The sequence below is a fragment of the Carex rostrata genome, chromosome 29 (assembly GCF_964058835.1).
Source record: "Carex rostrata chromosome 29, lpCarRost1.2, whole genome shotgun sequence".
Lineage (NCBI taxonomy): Eukaryota > Viridiplantae > Streptophyta > Magnoliopsida > Poales > Cyperaceae > Carex > Carex rostrata.
In genome coordinates this window covers 2,820,504-2,843,921 of record NC_135946.1, presented here as the reverse complement: position 1 = coordinate 2,843,921, position 23,418 = coordinate 2,820,504, and the positions used below count along the sequence as shown (strand labels likewise).

The following is a 23,418-nucleotide window of genomic DNA, read 5'->3' as shown; positions in this document are numbered from 1 at the left end:
GGTTAGGTGATCATTTATGTTTCAAGGAATGTACTGCATATATACAAAAAAAAAAAAAATACCGTGATTTCAACTTGTTATTGTTCAGAGGGTTCTTATTTACTAGTTTTTTTGAGTAAGAATAGTAGTCATGCTCCTGTTTTTTATTAACCGCAGTTGGTTACATGGTTTCAAAGGCTTTGAGAAATAGCCCTTTGACGTATTTACAAATGGTTAAAGAAAGGCAAAAAAGAAAATAAAAAAAGATTAATTTTCTGTAAAAAATATCAAAATCAAAATCAAAACATGCTTCATGTAACTTCTGGATTTGAGAATTAATTTCCACTGAATCATCACTTCTTCTCCTAGATCTTCAATCGTTTGAAACTATTCTCCAAACAGTCTTGCACAGCGCTCTCACCTTATTTACTAGTCTTGTGCAGAATGTATACAAAATCCAAGGAGAAGGAAATATTCATGCATGTCTGATGGCGTACACATATACTTTATATAAGACCTTTCCATAACTCGAAATTTGTTTCTGCTGGTACTTTACCAATACCAGTCATATATAACTTATCATAGGTTTATCAATTTTAATAAAAAAGACGAATATTTTTATACTTTTTGAGAGATACTTTTCAGTGCTTCAAATTTCTCAATCAATTCTCTTTGTATTAATTTCTCAGGTTTGGTACTTCACTTCTTATTCATAGACAAGATTCAATACAACCATGATTTCAGCCTTACACTGACAATACAGATCATGATTGGGAATCACCTTATTTTGACAAACAAAAAAAATAATATCTAGCATCATCACATCACAGTTGCACTAACTAGCTAATTAGTTATACAGAGCCATTAAGATTTGATGCCGTCTCAAACATTTAGCCCAACAAGCGAGGTAGCGCCACGTCGGGTACTCCGGAAGCATTATCTTACCCTTATCTATCAAGGGAATGGGCCGAGTACCCGGAGTAGCCGGAGTACCTGGAGTTCCCAGAGTACCCGGAGTTCCAACACTTATGTCAATTTTTGAGTCTGCAGCATCTGCACCAATGGAGACTCCTTTAACATTCACATGTTTGTCATTAGTTGTAGAGAGATCTCTTGCGTTTGCGGTGCAACCCACAGTGCCAAGGAGAAGAACCAAGAATAGCTGGCAAATTGACATGCTAGACTATTGTATGTAGTAGAATATATGTGTGTCTTGGTCTTTTTGTGTTCTTCACTTGTTGTGCTTTGTGAGGAGAGTGTGAGGGGGTTTATATAGGACTTTTTGTAAATTGCAAGGGTGAATTAATGTGGTGGTACGGGAGATAAAAATTTAATTAATATTTAGTGGTACCCCTGAACTAATTTGCTGGATCGTTTTTTTTTTAAACTTTAATGAATGGTTAGATAAAAGTGAGAAAAAGTAAACTTTGAACTACAGAACACAAGTTAACATAGATAAATGTGGATAAAAAAGACGTGTGGATATTTTGTCCGATATGGTGACAACTGACAAGCACTAACTTGTCTGCCGCTGACAAGCTGTCAAAAAAAAATGGGTAGTCGGCACGAGTCCGGGTCCTACTAACTCAAATATGAGTTTGCATCCGAACTGTCCAGATTCAGTCCAGGCAGAGAGAACATAATTTATTAATTAATACAGCTGAGTCCCCTCACAGATCCCTAACGTGCCATTCATGCCGTGATGAGCATGCATGAATCCCGTGGTTTCAACTTACAGAGAACGTATTTCCACGGCAATGCATTTAATTTCTGTTTTATGTTATTTGACAATAAAATATTTTCATTTTTCATTTTAAGGTCAGATATGAACAGAGACGTATTTATGTAAAATGAATGTGCATACCACACATATTATTGCTCCATGACAATCCGTCATGTATTTATATACAAGGCATGAGTATACCAGACATATCATCAATAAAATATATATACTACTACAAATTTATATATAAACCACACACAGGGAATAAATTGAAGCGGCTATTATATAAATGTCCCGTAGTCATGTTCATTCTATGTATCCAAACAAATAAAATTAAGAAACTAAGTGGCAATATAATAATTATCCTCGTTTTGTCTTCATGTTTTACTCCACACTTTGTCAAGCCACATTGTCGTTGTCACTTCGAACCCACATAAATAAAGTGATAAGAATGAGAGATCGTACAAATTCTCTATGATGGATTTTAGTTACAGCCCGAATCTTTGTAAAATTAACTTTAAATATCAACTGTAAATTTTCATTCAAGGATGCACTAAATTATTTATTTAGAAACATACATTTTTCCTTTTCATTTCACATTTCTTTTCCCTCTAACGATGATTTCCATCCCTACAACAAACCTAAAGAAATTTGGGATTGATTTTCATCCTAATAACGAAAACCTCAACCAAATTAGGTTTGGACCTGTGGCCGCAAAAAACCTCAAGCAGTCTGCGACATTAACGACGAGTCTTTCGTGCAACATATCGGCCCATATTCACTTCCTTTTTGAACCACATATATTATGTTTATTTCCAAAATCCATTTCAATAACATTCATGATGACTTTCGTTAAATTTCTACATGCACAACTCATCTTATAACAATAAACATAAATACTTAACCAAAACAGTAAGTAATCTAATAGTATCCAGGAGAAGTACATTGTACCTTTAATTCCATACATTTGTGGAGCGTACTCTTCACGTTCGTCATGTTCACAATCTCTAGATTTGAACCTATATTATTTAATTTCTAACTTTAATTAATATCGTTTGTAAATAGAATTATAATATAATTAAAGAACACTTGACACATAATAGCCGAGCCTATAATGTGAGGTTATGTTTTCTTTATTTTTGGTTCTATTTTCCTCTTGTAAATTAAATTTTCTTTTTGGGATATTTTGTGGAGTGCATTAGTTGTTACCGAATCTCGGGCAGTAATCACATTCTCCAAAGTTAGAATTTTGGTTTTTGTTTTTCTAGTTAATTTTTATGACATGTTTATCTGGAATAAGGTCCAAAGAAATGGGTCACAAACTCGCCTTGAATACATAAAACATGTTCTAAACATTAGAACATGTTATAAAGTCAAGTTTTCGGTAGTGTATGAAAGATATGTGAAAATATATGTTTGAAAACCAAGTGTTGTAATATTTTTTGAATATGTATATGTATATATGTTGAATATTTGTTTAATGCAGAATATTGAATGTATTGTTTTCAGTGGGTTAAATGTTAAATGTTACATATTGTTTAATTTATGTTGTAAATATTCAATATGTTTTGAATTATGGATGTATAATATTGTATGTTCAATGGCTAGCAGATATAGATGCTAGCCCAAATATAAATTGATTATAAAAAAAATATAAAACATACATAAGTTTTACATACAAATAGTGTAAGAAGGGTAACAAACACAGTTTAAAAAAAACAAAAAAACAAAACGTGTATGGTTTCCACAAATCATACATGGTTCCATTGTAGAAACCGTATATATAAATCATCTGTTTTAGAGGCTTTTTCTTTTTGGAGATATTAAGAACCGTGATATATGTTAGTTATATATAGACACAATTTTTGAACTGTGTGTCATTAGCGTTTTCTAACCATGTATAATCGCATTTTCTGTAGTAGTGTAAAGATTAAGCTTGCACTCGTACAATAAAATTAATTGAATGCATAAAAATAGTTGTTAAAGAGAATTAATATTATAATTTGTTTCTCATTTTTCAAAAATAGTATTTATTTATAACAATTTTAATTTTTTTCCACGATGTTACACAACAAAAGCACTTCTCGAAACATCATGTGCATGACATGAACGGGCACGCTAACATTTACGCATAACTCTTATTATAGAAGTGTTATGTTCGTCTCCAACTAAAATTGTCACTTTTTAATGTAGCACATGACTATTAATTTCATTATTATAATTATTCACTCTCAGCATGAATCTAAATGCAAATCTCACGTCTTTGGAAGTGATTTTTCTTTTAGGAGAAAGACGGACGTCTAGCTAGCATTTTAAATTTCAATATTAGTAATAACTCTCATTTGGATTTTTAACTGACAATTTTTTCACACAGAAAGAGAAAAATGTTGTTTTTTGTCATTAAACAAAAAATTGGTTCTGGGCCTTATTGGTGTTAAAACAAAAATAATATTATTATTGGATTCAGTTGAGCTGCGTCAAAAGAAGGCCTCCTGGATTGATACTACAACAAAATTAGGCCGAATGAAGCAAAAAAATAAAATAAATCTTAATTTAACATGTCTAAGTTTGTACTAACCTTGACCTATAATATTGCAACAAAAAATAATTGCAATATGCAGTGCTTTGTCTGTTACAATGATTATATATATATATATATATATATATTGTAAAGTTTCTATCACAATTGACCACGTTTACAAATAGACCAAAAGATATTTTAATCTTTTTAGAAAATAAATTAACTTTACTAAATATCATTAGTTATCTTACTATTCTATATCCGTTAAATATGTTGATAGATAATCATCCATTAATTTTAGAAAAAAAGAACTAAAAACATGGAAGATAACTAAAGTGCTTTTTACTGTTATTATCTTCAAAAGTAAAAGTGTTTTTTTTTACTGTCAGTATGTTACCATTTAAATGACACCTCACATCGATATTTTCCTATTCACAATACATTGATATTTTCATAGTAAATTTTCATAATACATTGATATTTTTCTATTCACATACATTGAAATGACACCTCACATGTTATGTAGGCTTATGGGAAACTTCTACACACTTGACTCTAACTAAATAACATTTAACACGCTCATTTAACTCCTTTATTTTCTAGATATCAATTTCTATTTCCCATGACATACTAAAAGACTACAAACATTTAATTTATCTAGAAATCCAAAATACATTAACCAAAACATTTGATAATTGACCAATTTAATTAGTTTAAAATAAAACATTAATTTCAATACTCATTGTTTTTCAGAATATGTTACCATTTAAAAAATATAAAATTTGATGATCTTCAAGCACATTTTAATATATACATAGATTATGTTGAGCGGTTTGAATTGACTATTGGAAAGAGAAAACAATTGAAGAAACATAAATATGAATTTGCTTATTTATCCTCGCGAAGACTCCCGTCGGTAATAGCAATACACTCAGCAATAGTAAATTTGCACACTAAAAATGTAATAGCGATACTCTCATTAGTAGCACCAATTCTCTCTCTCTCTTTTTATATATATATATATATATATAAAGTTAAACTTTGCGGTCTCCTCCAAAGAAAAAGAAACCTTCCCAATTACCCACCTTCCAAAAAGCTGATATTACTCTTTTGAAGAACCTTTATTTCCATCACTCTGACAACAGAATTGATGAGCGGTAATTATTAATATTTTTTTCAAACCCTAGAAACCCTAACAGACCATGAAGTATCAACTAAGTCTTCATCAAATATATTCGGTTCGACATCTTGATGAATTTGATGTTTGCAATCAAATGAAGTACGAGGACAATTTTGCATTTCATCCACAAAAGGACGTTCTCTTTTTTCCCCTGGGATTTTCAGGTATTTTAACATTTGACCTGAGCACAAGCAAAAGAGAGGAGCTTTATAATTTCTGTGGTTACAAATTGTTCGGGTTTTGGGTTTACATGCCTTCTTACTCGATATGATTCGCACTTCATAGATTTCGTTTACATGCCTTTTTACTTTTCTAAAACGGTCCGAGCCAATATTTACTCTAGTTTTCCTCAGAAAATCTGTTGAACCGGGTTGACTCGGCCAAGTTGACCATTTTTTTGTCCGAGTTTGTCCAATTCTTCAGTTCTGAGTCGATTCTATCGAGCTTTGGCCAATTCTTCATATTTTGCTTTTTCTTTCCATATTTGCGAGGTTGTAGGTTTCTATTGTATCATGTGGTTGAGAGCAAGAAAATCATTGTTATTGCTTGATTTGAGATTGTAAGACCAAATCTGCATCTTTTGAAGAAAGATAATGGTACTCGAAAAATATTGGATAGGGCCAAGAGTCGGTTAGGACGAGGAACCTTCAATATTTCTAGTACTAGCTAGATATGGTGTATAACTTTCTACTATAGAAACTTTGAATTTCTAGTGGTTTATGATGAACCTTGACCATTTTATATCTGAATCCAATGAATTATTCTTTTCATGATTTGGCTTTTGAACAAATACTTGGTCAAAATTAGTCAAAACTGTTTGTTGAGTGACTCTATTTGTTTTAGTAGGCTTGTAGCCTCCCAAGTCCCTATATACATTTTTTTATTTGACTAAAGTGCTGGAGATGCATACAGGATACAGCTGTTGAGTGTTGACAATAATTTGTTTACTTTTTTTTTTTTGTTTTGACTAAAGTAAAGAATGGGACTGTAGTAGGCTACAACTTTGATTAATTGTTTTATGAAAATGTAAAAGTAGAAATTAAACATTTTATTTCTCTTTCGTGAATATCATTCAGGCTTTTTATTATTTCATGAAATAAGCTATATTAATTTAAAATTAGATAAATTTTATTTGTTTAAGTAATTACACTATAAATTTGATTGTTATCTGTCCGAATTTAACTAATATGAGTGTTATTAATATTTAAACTATTAGCTACCGTACATTGAAAAATTAGAAGAATAATTTTAATAGAGAGGACGACAAGGTGATTGTTCAACGCAAGGCGTATACACAAATTTAGTTTCAGTACAGCGAGTTGTACCTTTTAAACCTTGAATTAGCTCCCGAATAAGATTGCAAGTGCACAACCCTATCGTATAGTATAATCACGTATCGATCCACAGGGGCTAAATGTTGATTTGGTTTGTTTATGTTTCTTAAATTCAATAAACAATTAAAAGTTTAGTTTTACTCAATTATAAAAAGGAGTTTCCAATTCTGGACTCTTACTTAGCTCAATTAGATACTATAAGTGAAAAAATGTTGATTTGATTTGTTTATGTTTCCTAAATTCAATAACAGTAACTGATAATAATTAAAATTTTAGTTTTACTCAATTATAAAAAGGAGTTTCCAGGGTTTCATATTTCATCTTCAACTCTGCCTCTCTGGACCTTCCACGCGACTCGCTTACTTTCGTATGCAACCCGTGTGACGAGACCCACGTCCGCTCACACGCGACTCGTGTGGCCCTCGAGTGGATGCAGCATGTGTCCGTTTCTGTGTTGTTTACTTGTTTAAACATCTAACGGTTCGGATCGGTCATTTGGACTTTCAAAATAAAAATACGACGTGAAGTAGAAATGCGTTTTACTTCGCAACTCACCGTAGCTCATCTATATATATATAGAGAGAGAGAGAGAGTCCGGCCAATGTCATAACGTTATAATTTCAGCCCAAGTTATAACGAGTCAGTTTTTGAGATTTCAAAGTCCGAATAGCCGATCCGAACCATTCATCTTGTTCTCCATATTAATATGTGCTTGGAGACCAAATTTTACATTTTTTTGAATTTTTTTACTATTTATGAAGCCACTTTGAAAATCGCTGATCTAACGGTGCCTTGTGGTTTTATTGTTGCCGTTGGAACAACGATTTTCAAAGTGGCTTAATAAATAGTAAAAAAATACAAAAAAAATATAAAATTTGTTCTCCAAGCACATATTAATATGGAGATTGTGTTGAGTGGTTTGGATTGGCTATTTGGACTTTGAAATCTCAAAAACTGACTCGTTATAACTTAGGCTGAAATTATAACGATATGACATTAGCCGGACTCTATATGTATATATATATATATATAGGAGGGATCCAATTACATATTTTTTGGTGCATCAAATTACACTCTCCATTTTCAAAGTTTTTAAATTTCAAATAGTCGATCCAAATCGTTCAACATAATGCATATGTTAAAATGTGCTTGCAGATCAAATTTTATAATTTTTCAATTTTTTTTTACTACTTATTAAGTATTTAACAAAATCACAATATTCAGACCATTGAACTTTTGTACCCATCTTAAAAAATAGTAAAAAAATTAAAACTAATATAAAATTTAATCTGCAGGTAATATTAACATATGTATCATGTTGAACGGTTTGGATCATGGGTCAATTTTAGCATACATATTTAGAATTAAATTTCATTATTTATGATGCTTACAAAATCAGATTTTCTCTCTAGATCATGGGTCAATTTCAGCATAATAAATGCAGTTTTTCAGTTATTCAAAACAAAAATCATATTGTCGCATGGATTTTGATGCTACCACACGATTTTTGATGCAAAAGCACAAAATACTTTTTTTAAGTTAGCAAACCACACAAAAATTCATGGGGCCACATAATTCTCTGTAAAATTTCAGAATATTTTTTAGGATTAAAACTGCAATTATTATAATATATATATAATATATATATATAGGAACCTGGTAGCATGCTACGCGTAGCAAAGAGGGCCTCTGTGCAACGGCTCAATATTTGACTTTTCAAAATCTTAACGGTCAATCCGAACCGTTCATCTTGTTCTCCATATTCATATGTGTTTGGAGACCAAATTTTACATTTTTTGGAATATTTTTACTATTTTTTTAGATTTATTGAAAATCGCTATTTTCAGCAAATCTGGACCATAAAAAAACAGTGATTTTCAATAAATCTAAAAAAATAGTAAAATTTCCAAAAAATATAAAATTTGGTCTCCAAACACATATTAATACGGAGAACAAGATGAACGGTTCGGATTGACCATTAGAATTTTGAAAAGTAGAATATTGAGCCGTTGCACGGAGGCCCTCTGTGCTACGCGTAGCATGCTAGCAGGTTCTTATATATATATATATATAGGACTTGGCTACAGTGCTATCGGTTGCATAGAGGCCTCGCGTGCTACGGCTCAATATTCGACTTTTCCAAATCTAAACGGTCGATCCGAACCATTCATCTTGTTCTCCATATTAATATGTGTTTGGAGATCAAATTTTACATTTTTTGGAATTTTTTACTATTTTTTTAGATTTATTGAAAATCGTTGTTTTTCAGATAAATCTGGACTATAAAAACAGTGATATTCAATAAATCTAAAAAAATAGTAAAAAATTTCCAAAAAATATAAAATTTGGTCTCCAAACACATATTAATATGGAGAACAAGATGAATGGTTCGGATCGACCATTAGGATTTTGAAAAGTTGAATATTGAGCCGTAACATAGGAGGCCTCTATGCAACCCATAACATATTAGCCAAATCCTATATTAGCCAACCCATAGCATTTTATTGTTTTGTTAAACCACCGTTGGATCAGCAATTTTCAAAGTGACTTAATAAATAATAAAAATAATTCAGAAATATGTAAAATTTGGTCTCCAAGCACATATTAATATAGAGAACAAGATGAACGGTTCAGATCGACTTTTTGAATTTTGAGATTTCAAATTTGGACTGTGTGTATTTCGGCCCATATGCTACGAAAGCATATTAGCCTATCTCTCTCTCTCTCTCTATATATATATATATATGGAAGAGGGATCCAATTACACTCACCATTTACAAAGTTTTCAAATTCCAAACGGTTGATCCAAACCGTTCAACATAGTAGATATGTTAAAATGTGCTTGCAGATCAAATTTTACATTTTTTGGAATTTTTTTACTATTTATCAAGTATTTAACAAAATCGCTATATTCAGACCGTTAAATTTTTGTACCCATCATAATAAATAGTAAAAAAATTCAGCAAAATGTAAAATTTGATCTGCAAGCACATTTTAACATATCCATCAAGTTAAACGTTTTGAATAGACTGTTTAGACTTTGTAAACATAGGGTGTAATCTGGTGTTATTAAAAAATGGTGTAATTGGATCCCTCCTTATATATATATATATATATGAGTAAAGCTAGGGTGTGATGTGCTCACCAAGAGGGTTTGGTGAGCACAACTCCAAAAGTATATCGGATCGACTTCAAACGTCAAATCCAAACCATTGAAATCCTTGTACTTCATGAGTGATGCATGTACATATAAAATTTTAAAAGTTTCGAGTTTATTTGCTACACGGTCAAGCGGTCAAAGAAATGATAAAAATTGAATATATAAAACAACTTATAAATTAAGTTTTAAAAAGTTCCTTTTTTTGACCGCTTGACCGTGTAGCAAATAAACTCGAAACTTTCAAAATTTTATATCTACATGCATCACTCATGAAGTACAAGGATTTCAACGGTTTGGATTTGACGTTTGAAGTTGATCCGATATACTTTTGGAGTTGTGCTCACCAAACCCTCTTGGTGAGCACATCACACCCTAGCTTTACTCTCTCTCTATATATATATATATATATATAGGATTTGGCTAATATGCTATGGGTTGCATAGAGGCCTCCCGTGCTACGGCTCAATATTTGACATTTCAAAATCCTAATGGTCGATCCGAACCGTTCATCTTGTTCTCCATCTTAATATGTGTTTGGAGACCAAATTTTACATTTTTTGGAACTTTTTTACTATTTTTTTAGATTGATTGAATATCATTGTTTTTTATGGTCCAAATTTGTCTGAAAAACAGCAATTTTGAATAAATCTAAAAAAATAGTAAAACACTTCCAAAAAATGTAAAATTTGATTTCCAAACACATATTAATATAGAGAACAAGATGAACGGTTCGGATCGACCGTTAGGATTTTAAAAAGTCAAATATTGAGTCGTAGCACGGGAGGCCTCTATGCAACCCATAGCACCGTAGCCAAGTCCTATATATATATGTATATGAGTAAAGCTAGGGTGGGATGTGCTCACCAAGAGAGTTTGGTGAGCACAACTCCAAAAGTTAATTGGATTGACTTCAAACGCCAAATCTAAACCGTTGAAATCCATGTGCTTCATGAGTGATGCATGTGCATGCAAAATTTGGAAAGTTTTGAGTTTATTTGCTACATGGTCAAGTGGTCAAAGAAATAATAAAAATTGACTATAGAAAACAACTTATAAATTAACTTAATAAAATGTTCATTTCTTTGACCGCTTGACCGTGTAGCAAATGAACTCGAAACTTTTAAAATTTTGCATGCACATGCATCACTACAATAAAATATGCTTTACTATATATATATATATATATAGTATGGATCAAGTTAAAACAATTTTTGAGTTACAACAAGCATTTTCTACATTTTCAAAGTCCAAATCGTCGATCCAAACTGTTAGATGCAATCTCTACAATAAAATATGTTTGGAGATCAAATATTACATTTTTCAGAATTTTTTTACTATTTATTAATTTGTACTAATGGTGGCTTAACCAAATAGTAAAATAAGCTACCGTTGGATCAGCGATTTTCAAAGTGGCTTAATAAATAGTAAAAAAATTCCAAATAATATAAATTTAGTCTCCTAGCACATTTTAATATGGAGATCACATCTAACGGTTTGGATCGATCATTTGGACTTTAAAAATTGAAAATCAACTTGGTTTTAAGGGAGGCTAGGAACAATCAATTGTTTATTAGCCTACATGTATATACATATATATATATATATAGATGAGGGATCGGATGACACTGTTTTTCGGTGACATCAGATGACACCGTCCATTTTCAAAGACCAAACAGTCGATCCAAACCGTTCAACTTGATGGATATATTAAAATGTGCTTGTAGATCAAATTTTATATTTTTCAAAAAAAATTTACTATTTACTAAGATGGGTACAAAAATTCAACGGTCTGAATATAGCGATTTTGATAAATACTTAATAAATAGTAAAAAAAATCCAAAAAATGTAAAATTTGTTCTGCAAGTACATTTTAACATATCTATCAAGTTGAACGTTTGGATCGACTGTTTGGACTTTAAAAACTTTAAAAATGCACAATGTTATCCGATGTCACCAAAAAACGATGTCATCTGATCCCTCCTCGTATATATATATAGAGGAGGGATCAAGTTACAATAATTTTTGAGTTATAAAAAGTATTTTCTATATTTTCAAAGTCTCAATCATCAATCCAAATCGTTAGATGTGATCTCTATAATAAAATATTCTTGGAGACCCAATTTTAAATTTTTTGGAATTTTTTTACTATTTATTAAGATGGGTACAAAATTCAATGGTCTGAATTTGACTAGTTTTTGTACCCATCTTAATAAATAGGAAAAAAATTCCAAAAAAATGTAAAATTTGATCTCCATGCACATTTTATAGTAGAGATCACATCTAATGGTTTGGATCAACGATTTAGACTTCGAAAATATAAAAAATTCTTGTTGTAACTTGTTGTAACTCAAAAATTATTGTAACTTGATCCCTCCTCATATATATATATATATATGTTTATTTAATTGCACTTTTGTTTTATAGCTAAGGTATGAATTATAATTCTTATAAAGACATTAAAGTTATATGTACCTTCAATTGAATTAATTGAGTCCTAATTGTACCCAAAGGTACATCTTTTGACAAGATTGATTTAAATTCATTTTCCAAAAGAATATTAGGTGTGCATTTAATGGATGCAATCATTTATCTGTTCAAAGGAAGATAATGGTTGTTGAAATTATTTGTACAATTGAGTGATAATAAAATATAGTGATGACTATTACGTGTTTACATGTGTCAACATTTTCGGTTCAAAGGAAGGCATGTTGTTCGTCATGTTATTAACTTATCAATATTTCCAAAGTATCATAAGAAATTAATTCATTGCCCAAAGGTGATCAATTAACGGAAAAATGATGCTTTGGTTTAAGATGATTTTAAGTCTCATAAAATGTGATGATTTATTAAAATAAGTTACAATACTATGAATGTAACAATGTCGATGAAAGTTCTGTCTAGACAAGTCAAAATTCGAAGTGTATCCTTTGGAGATCCCTGGCTTACTTGGGAACTTACCTAGTTATGATGTTTGTGTGTATAATAACAAAAGGAAAATCATCTTACCTAGTTACCTAGTCTAAGGACCTTGCGAAATTTCTTCCTTTTTATTCCTCTTCAATTAAAATAATAAATGGTGAAAAATGATGGGAAACCTCTGGCGTATTCAGTTGCGCTTTGGCATACAAGACAATGCATCACACATGCATCGTTTCATCAACTCAATGAAAAATTTAGAGACTAAGGATTCTTATGAAGGTAAAAAATTTTACGTGGCTTATGTTAGACTTCAAAATCTTGACTCAGGAGGACTTGCTAGTGAGGGGTTGTGCGGTGCAAATGGGTTGTCATCTCTACATGGCAAATTTGCTGGAAACAAAGGTTTATATCATATTGGATTGTCCTTATGCAGCAAGATTATAGAGAGGGTCATTGGTGCATCACAATATCCCCTTACGTAGCAATCATAGTATACGGCATGTTTGGACAAGTGCAATGCATCTAATGACTATAACAAAGAGGGAGTGTTGGACAATAATTTGGGCTGCAGGAGTTTAGGCCCTCTAGCGTGAGAGAAACGGAATATTTGTTTCAAACAAGCACAACAAATTGCATTGTTTGCTAAATTATACGGCCTTAGACATTTATCAGTGGATGAATTTGATTTAAAGACATTGTGTAATATATATAATTTTGCTTTGAATTTGTAATAGAGTAGGAATCTTGTAAACAATTTTTTTTATCAATATAATTGTTGGCTCTTTCAACCTTCAATAGCGCATAGTAAGCTGATGTTATAATTGTGATAATTGGATATGTTACTTCGTCTATAAATTGGTAAGAGAATTGACATTCTAACTTTAAAAAAAAAAAAAAAATTTGAAGCAAGCTGGAGAAATTTGTAGAAAATTGTATGATCTGGTGATCTGTTCTAGCCTAGCTTATTGATCTGTCTAAGTCAAAATAATAAGAAAATTATGTATGTTTTATTTATAATTTGATGTTGCATTTATATTGAATATTACGGTTTAGATATTACAATATTATACTTACTTTTTATTTCTTTAAGTTAAATATTTATTTTGCAATAGTCGTGCCTCTGTTAGTTAAATAGATAATATGGTTTATATTTTTAATCAGTCAAAGTTGTGCTGCCTCTGTTGAATTTATATATATTATATTGATTATACTACTGTTGATATTTCATATGGTTGATAAAGGCAAATTAACAAACGAGTAAATCAGTAGACATTTTTTGTTAGTTCAATTGCAATACTCTCCTTGAGATTCCATCTATCACACCCCGACAACGAGGCTGACAACCCGCCGCGCTGTCAGTGCAAGGCGATTTTATTATCATGCATAATCTTATAAAAAGAGTCACAATACCTGTAAAAACTTTGTGACATGTCCCCAGTCTTCTAGTTCAACATCTTGTTTTCGTGCTTATGCTTTGTACCTGGAACCCACCGAAGTGAAAAAATGTGAGAGATTGAAAATCTCCCAGTGCGGTATTCAGTTCCACTCAAGTTATCTCCAGATCCGACCAACTGAAACCAAAACAACACCGAGCACCAACAATATGGACTACAATAAAAATATAAGAACCAAAGAATCTAAGTTACCAATTATCATCAGTCAAGAAACAAAAATATAAGTTTTCACCTTAAGAAATGCTCAAATACCATGAAAGAAAATCAGCAAGCTAGAGAAACAATTGATAGCTAAAACAAAGAAGCACAATGAAATATTATAATATGTAATGCTCATGTTTAATCGACTTAAAAGTTCAATTCAATTTAGTTGTGAAACCATATCATATAATGATGCTTTATTCAAGACTATTCATGATATAATAAATATCATTATATTAGGTAACCATTTTGGTATTAACAATATCTCGGTCATGCGCTATAAGTACAACACCTACATGACCTTAGTCATGCGCTACAAGTTCAGTGCCTACATGACCGCCAAGATTCAGGTTTGAGGTTCAACCAAGTATATACAAGACTACGATCATGCGCTACCATGAATATGACGCCCACACAATTTCTGTTATGGCCATAACTTGAAATTATGTGCTTACCCCGAATAGGGTGCCTACATAACTAAAGTTATGCGCTACAAGTTCAGCGCCTACATAACCGAGTCATGCGCTACCACGAAGTCATGCGCTACCACGAAAATGGTGCCTATGCAATTTATGTTATGCGCTACAAGTTTAGCACCTACATATCAGAAATTACACACTTACCCCGAATATGGCGCCTATGCAATTTCGGTTATGTGCTACAAGTTCGGCACCTACATAACCAAAATTACACGCTTACCCGAATAAGATGCCTACATGATAGTCAGGTTTCAGACAAATAGTTCTTTAACAGAAATCATTTACCAAAAATATCATACTACAACTTTCCAAATCATGTCAAGTTGTTGTCTCAAAGAGAAATGCTACATAAAAATATGTTCATGCATCCTTTTGATTCAATTAGAAAATACAATGCATACTTCAACTATGACTCATTTTCTAATTGAAATGCTTCCAATGAAATTATCTCTTTGTTTCAGAAAATATGGTGATGTTCTATTATGCAACGTGATGCATTCATATCATGCAAAAAGTTCATTTAAATAAAGCTCCTGTTTGACCGAATTTCGTTATACTATTCCATGCACAAATTTCATAATAAAAATGATCATGTCATGCAAATCTGAAGAAAAACCAAGTAATTTATTGATAACTAACAACCAACAATCGACAATGTTAAGTAAGTTGTCCACAAGCCAATCACAATCATCAAGCAAATAACATGCAATATATACAAAGTTAACTTAGCAACCCGCAAACAAACATGCAACAACAATAAAACAAGTTAGAAGGAACTAAGAATAACTCGAAATCCGCACCTTAGTAATGTCAAGACGACTTGATCAGAGCATCACTGCAATGTGTACATGGTTGACAATTCTTGTTAATCCAGCTACGGAGGATCTACATCTATGCTGAATTAGAAAGTCTCTAGTTACTACAAAGCCCTAGACCTTCAGATATTCCTGAGTGAGACTCAGTCAAGGACAAAGGAGAGATCAATTGTATTATTCATCACGAAGTCTTCTTGGTAACTTTTAGTTAGAATTTTACCAAGTTATGAGACACATCATGCAAAAGTCTTAATATGAATGAAATCGATCTTTTGAGAAAAATAAATATTGAGTTTTGTTTCTCCAATTAGGTTGCTTGAAAAATAAAATAAATTGTTGGAGTCATCAGAGGGGTTAGCAAGAAGTACTTTGTAAACTTGATTTTTTTAATATATATGTCACAAATTTGCCCAAAAACAAGATTAATTTCAAACTCAAAGACTCTTTGAAATTTCTTCGCAATAAGTATCATATTAACTCCCAAATAGTCACAATTTCAAGTGTGATTCACAATAGAATTAATAGTAAAGAAACACTAATTGAACTCAAGCTTTAGTTCTAGCATAGAAAAAGCACAAGAGAAATAGAGAGTACCAAGAACATCTAGTGTCAAGGAGTCTCTAAGTACACTCCACTACTCTTTTTTCCCTTGCTTTATCCACGCTAGAGCTATTTTCAATTTCAGAGAATTTTTCCCAAGTTTCCACTAAAGTACCAAGAGGGATATAATAAAATAAGAAATGAATAAGCTAGCTGTCGGCGGATTCACAAAAAGAAATGTTGTGGAGAAGAAAATTGGTGGAGATTGATATTATTGTGAAAAGTTTCATAGTGGAGTTAGGCTAAGTGGAGGATAAGAGGAGATGACATGTGTCCCATATGCAAATTTAATATTAAAAAAATTTATTTAATTACTCCTTTTTTGATTTGGAGAATAGTTTATTTACATTGAGGACCTCATATTATTATAGAATTATCATGATGCTACAATAAAATCTTTAATTATCCCAAGGTTGAGTAAATTTTTCTAATGAATATACAACTTGACAATTAAGCAAATGAAATTTAATTAACATATGTAACTAATTTATCGTACCTAAATGCAAAATTTTATGTGTTACACCATTTTCAGAATTTCTTATTGCAACACTTATTAAATTTATAAATCCACATTTTTTTTGGAACTTTACAATTACATATTTTCCGCTATAATTATTCATATGTATTTGTGGTGTATTAGTTTCAAATCACCGGAATACATAGGTTTATAAATATAATTGAAAATCCCTGTCGCTATATATATTTTGAAACACACATTAATTATTTGAAGTTAGATAAATCTCCATGTTTTGGAAAATTGGGATGTTACAATTAAGCTTCCTGATTAGCTTTGAATGTTCATATTTTATTTTATTAGAATATTATATTAGTGTAAGAAGTGACCTTAATTTCATTTTGGAGTAATTATTTTTTACAATTTTTTCCTGTTTTCATTATACAAAACAAGCATTTTAATAAAAAAATCGGAGTTTCTGAGTTTGACTCGGCCAATTCTGATAGACCCCTACAATTCCGAGTCAAGGGTCAACTAACCAATTTCGATTCTGATTTTGATTTTCGGAACCTTGAATAAAACTGAACCAACCTGCGTATTTGTTCCAAATATAAATAAATGTACACCAGAAAAACAACAAGTCTTAAACCCAAATCAGAATCTGAGATAGTATATTTGTGAAAATTAATCTCAATTAAAAGCTGACTTTGCCAAATAAAGCAAATATGTACCAAAGTTAATCTAATTACCTAATAGGTATCTTCCAGTATTTAAATTCTGTTAGAAAATAATAAATTAAAAGTAGGTAGGTACGTACTTAGTAAATATTTCATATAACACAAGCACCATGTCATCTGGTTAGGTGATCATTTATGTATCAATGTACTGCACATATACAAAAACAAAAAAAATTTACCGTGATTTTAACTTGTTATTGTTCAGAGAGTTCTTATTTACTAGTCTTTTTGAGTAATTAAGAATAGGAGTCATGCTCCTATTTTATTAACAACAGTTGATTACATGGTTTCAAGGGCTTTGAGAAATAGCCCTTTGACGGATTTACAAATGGTTAAAGAAATAAAAAAAAATAAAAAAAAAGATTAATTTTCTGTAAAAAAAATCAAAATCAAAATCAAAACATGCTTCATGTAACTTCTGAATTTGAGAATTTCCACTGAATCATCACTTCTTCTGCTAGATCTTCATTCATTTGAAACTGTTCTCGAAACAGTCTTGCACAACGCTCTCACCTAATTTACTAGTCTTGTGCAGAATGTATACAAAATCCAAGGAGAAGGAAATATTCATGCATGTCTGAGGGGGTACACATATACTTTATATAAGACTTTTCCATAGCTCGAAATTTGTGTCTGCTGGTTCTTTACCAATACCAGTCATATATAACTTATCATAGGTTTATCAATTTTAATAAAGAAGACAAATATTTTTATACTTTTTGAGAGATACTTTTCAGTGCTTGAAATTATTGGCAATTTGGCATTCATTTGCTTTGACATGAATTAGAAAATTGCATAGTTGTCCATATATAGCAGCTGATTTATAGAATCAACAGAAACAACTCTATAAACTCAAGTATTAGGCACACTACAAGAGATAGACATGATTCAATACAACCATATTCTCAGCGTTACACTGATAATACAGATGATGAATCGGAATCACCTTATTGCGACAAAATAAAACATACTAGCTGGCATCACATCAAAGTTACACTAACTAGCTAATTAATTATACCGAACCATCAAGATTTGATGCAATCTCAAACATTTAGCCCAACACGGGAGGTAGCGCCGCAGTGGGTCCCACAGATGCACCTATCCGCACCCAGTACCCGGAGTACCTGGAGTTCCCGGAGTACCCGGAGTACCCCTACCCGGAATAGTCGGAGCAGTCGGAGTAGTCCGAGCAGTTGGAGCAGTCCGTGTACCCCGAGGACACGGAGTACCCGGAGTTCCCGGAACACCCGGAGCGCCGGGACCAGTCCGAGTACCCGGAGCTCCCCGAGTTCCCGGAGTACCTCGACCTAGAGTTCCAACAATTGCATCAATTTTTGAGTCTGCAACATCTGCACCAGTGGAAACTCCTTTCACATTCACATGCTTGTCATTAGTTGTAGAGAGATCTCTTGCGGTTGCGGTGCAAACGAGAGCGCCAAGGAGAACAACCAAGTATAACTTGGAAATTGACATGCTAGACTTTTGTGTTATTCACTTGTTGTGCTTTGTTTGGAGAGTGTGAGGGTGTTTATATAGGACTTTGTGCAAATTACAAGGGTGAATTAAAGTGTTTGGTATGGGAGATAAAAATTGAATTAATATTTAGTGGTACCTAGAACTAATTTGCTGGATCGTTTTTTTTTTTTTAAACTTTAAGGAATGCTTGAATAAAAGTAAGAAAAAGTAAATTTTGAACTACAGAACACAAGTTAACATAGATATATGTCGACAAAGAAGACATATATGTGGATATTTTGTCCGAGATGGTGACAACTGACAAGATATGCTTTGTCAACATAGATAATTTTATGGGTAGTCGGCACGAGTCCGGGTCCTACTAACTCAAATATGAGTTTGCATTCGAACTGTCCAGATTCTGACCAGGCAGAGACAACATAATCTATTAATTGATACAGCTGAGTCCCCTCACAGATCCCTAACGTGCCTTTCATGCCGTGTTGAACAGGCATGAATCCCTTGGTTTCAACTTAACAGAGAATGTATATGCATTTAATTTTTGTTTTATGTTATTTGACAATGAAATACTTTCATTTTTCATATGAAGGTCAGATATGGATGGAGACGGAGTTATGTATAATGAATGAGAGGATCAATTCATGATCCCATTTACTAAAAAAAAAAAATTACATTTGAGCATAAATTTATACATAGTTTGTAGGAAAATGCTATGGATATTGTCACACCCTATAACAACTCGTTATGTATTTATATATGACATGAGTGTACCACACACATCATCAATACAATATATATACAGCCACAACTTTATATATAAACCACACATAATGCATTTTGATACAAAGGAAATAAATTGAAGCGGTTATTATATAAATGTCCAACAGCCATGTTCATTATGTGTATAATAAAATCTAATGAAGAAATTACGTGGCAATATATATAATAATTATTCTCTCTTTGTCTTCTTGTTTTACTCCTCATCACCTTGTCTAGTCAAATTGTTGTTGTTACCTCTAACCCACATAAATAAGGTGATACGGATGAGAGCTTGTAAAAACTATCTGTGATGGATTTTAGTTATTGCCTGAATTTTTGTGAAATTAATTTTAAATATCAAATGTACATTCTCATTCAAGGATGCGCTAAATTATTTATTCAAAAACATACATATTTTTCCTTTTAATTTCACATTCTTTTTCCTCTAACGACGGTTGCCATCCGTACATCGCACCTAAAGCAATTAGGGATTGGTTGTCGTCCTACTAACGAAAATCTCAAGAAAAATCGGTTTGGACCCGTGGCTGCGAATGTATACATCTCTATATGTAAAACATAACGGCCCATGTTAACTAATAGTATTATATCCTTTCCGAACCACATATATTATGTTCATTTCCAAAATCCATTTCAATAATATTCATGACATCTTTCGTTAAATTTCCACATGCACAACTCATCACATAACAATAAACATAAATACTTAACCAAAACGGTGAAGTCATTTAACAATATCCGGGATAAGTACACGACACCTTCAATTCCATACATTTGTGGAGCATACTCTTCATGTTCGTCACGTTCCACAATCTCTAAACTTGAACCTAAATTAGTTAATTTCTAACTATAATTAATATTGTTTCTAAATAATAATTACATGTTATACCGTAGATGGTTCCTATGACTGTGTATAAACCACCTGTTTTAACAGCTTTTTTTTGGAGATATTAAGAACCGTAATATATGTTACTTATATATAGACACAATTTTGGAATCGAGTACAATTTATTGACCTTTTCATACAATTTTTTAACTGTGTCATTAGTTTTTTGTAAGTAGCATTTTTTATAGTAGTGTAAGGATTAAGTTTGTACTCTAATAAAATAATTGAATGCATAAATATAGTTGTTAAAGAGGATTAATATTATAATTTGTTTCTCATTTTAAAAAAAAACAGTATTTATTTATAACAATTTTAAATTTTTTCCACAATGTTACACAACAAAAGCACAACTCAAGCCATCATGTGCATGACATGAACGGGCACGCTAACATTTACATATAACTCTTCTAAAAGAAGTGTTATGCTCTTCTCCAACTAAAATAGTCACTTTTTACCATAGCAGATATTAATTTCATTATTATAATTATTCACTCTCAGTATGAATCTAAATGCAAATCCCACGTCTTTGGAAGTGATTTTTCTTTTAGGAGAAAGATGGATGTCTAGCTAGCATTTTAAATTTCAATATTAGGAAGAACTCCCATTTGGATTTTTAACTGACAATTTTTCACACAGAAAGAGAAAATGTTGTTTTTTTGTCATTAAACAAAAAATTGGTTCTGGGCCGTATTGGTGTTAAAACAAAAAATAATACTATATATTATTGGATCCAGTTGGGCTGCGTCAAAAGAGGGCGTACTGGATTAATACTACAACAAAATTAGCTCGAATAATGAAGCAAAAAAATAAAATAAATCTTAATTTAACATGTCTAAGTCTGTACAACCTTGACCTATAATATTGCAACAATAAAAATTGCAATATGCAGTGTTTTGAATGTTACAATGATTAGATATATTGTAAAGTTTCTATCATAATTGACCACGTTTACAAATTGACCAAGATATTTTAATCTTTTTTAGTTTAATTATATTTTTATAAAATAAATTAACTTTACTAAATATCATATGTTTTCTTACTATTCTATATCCGTTATATATGTTGATATATAGATAATCATCCATTAATTTTAGAAAAAAAGAACTAAAAATATGAAAGATAACTAAACTGCTTTTCACTGTTATTATCTACGAGAATAAAAGTGTTTTTTTACAGTTGGTATCGTGACGAATACTTCTTTCGTTGTGACGATATTCTCATAAATAGTAATTTTTGCCAGCTTACCCACAACAATAGTCACCATTTATAGTAAATTTTCATAATATATTGATGGGAGAATTTCATATATACCACTCAAAAATCGTGAAATTATGTATTTACCATTCAAATGTTTGTAATTACATGTTTACCATCCAAAAATCTAATAACTCACATATAACTCAGATTAATTATGTTTAATTTATTTAAAACTATAATTAATCAAGGATTAACATTGCACACTCTCTTTCTTTCCTTAGAATATCTCCAACATATATTCCAAATTGAACCAGTAACAAAACATAGATTTTCAAACTCAGTTACTATTTTGATAACGGGTTGCGATATGAGCATCGAATTCAGTATGAGTTATTTTGTTGGAAAAGTTAGATTGATTTCCTTGTTTTTAGACAAAGAAGCTGAAGTTGGAATCCTTGATTTCCTTGTTTTTAGACAAAGAAGCTGAAGTTGGAATCCTTATATCCGAGTCTCCTGCCCCTTCTCTCTAAGTATAAGCGGGAGAGACGAGATGATGAGAGAGTTGAAGCAAAAATGAAAAGTTACGTCAAAAAAAGACGAGAGGGAAATATGTGCATAAAAGAGGAAGGGGCACAAAGGGAGAAAAGACTAAATAACTTATTAATTATATTTTATATAATCTTAAACTTCATTAATATCATTTTTTTATTAATTGAATAAATATGTGAGTTATTGAACTTTTAGATGGTAAATATATAATTATAGAAATTTGGATGGTAAATACGTAATTTCAGAGTTTTTGACTGGTATATATGAATTCTCTCTATATTAATATTTTTCAACTCACATACATTGAAATGACACCTTATATGTTATCTAAGCTTGTGGGAACCTACTACACACTTTTAACTAAATAACATTTAGCACTCTCATTTAATTCCTCTATTTTCTAGATACAAATTTCAATTTCCCATGACATCCTAGAAGACTACGTACAAACATTTAATTTATCTAGAAATCCAAAATACATTAACCCAAACATTTGATAATTGACCAATTAATTAATTAGTTTAAAATAAAACATTAATTTCAACCCTCATTGTTTTTCAGAATATGTTACTATTTAAAAAATATAAAATTAGATGATCTCCAAGCACATTTTAATATATACAGAGATAATGTCGAGCAGTTTGAATCGACTGTTTAAAAAGTGAAAACAATTGAAGAAACATAAATATGAATTTTCTGATTTATGTTGAAACGATGTCAATGTCATGATTTGACTAAAAAGTATTGATCCAGGCTACATTTTTTTATGTTTTAGAGTAGAAGTGTGTAACAGCGTCAGCGTCAGTATCCTCGCCAAGACTCCCATCAGTAATAGCGATTCTCTTAGTAACACCAATTCTCTCTCTCTCTATATATATAATAATAATAATAAAAGAGTTAGGCTGGGGTGCTATGGATAGCATAGAGGTCTCTATGCTACGGCTCAATATTCGAGTTTTCAAAATCCAAACGGTCGA

General features: G+C 31.4%; 1 long non-coding RNA gene across 3 annotated transcripts; it reads right to left on the bottom strand.

Annotated features, from left to right (window-relative positions):
- Positions 1-640: 640 nt before the first annotated feature.
- LOC144546503 (uncharacterized) lies at positions 641-19,244 on the bottom strand. Of its 3 annotated transcripts, none has more exons than XR_013508808.1 (2): positions 18,777-19,244; positions 641-972 (listed from the first exon to the last, which is right to left on the bottom strand). It is a non-coding gene; the product is annotated as an uncharacterized LOC144546503 (long non-coding RNA). The 3 variants fall into 3 exon arrangements; XR_013508807.1 differs by having other exon boundaries at positions 18,786-18,798; XR_013508806.1 differs by lacking the exon at positions 18,777-19,244 and adding an exon at positions 18,699-18,709.
- Between the last annotated feature and the right edge of the window lie 4,174 nt (positions 19,245-23,418).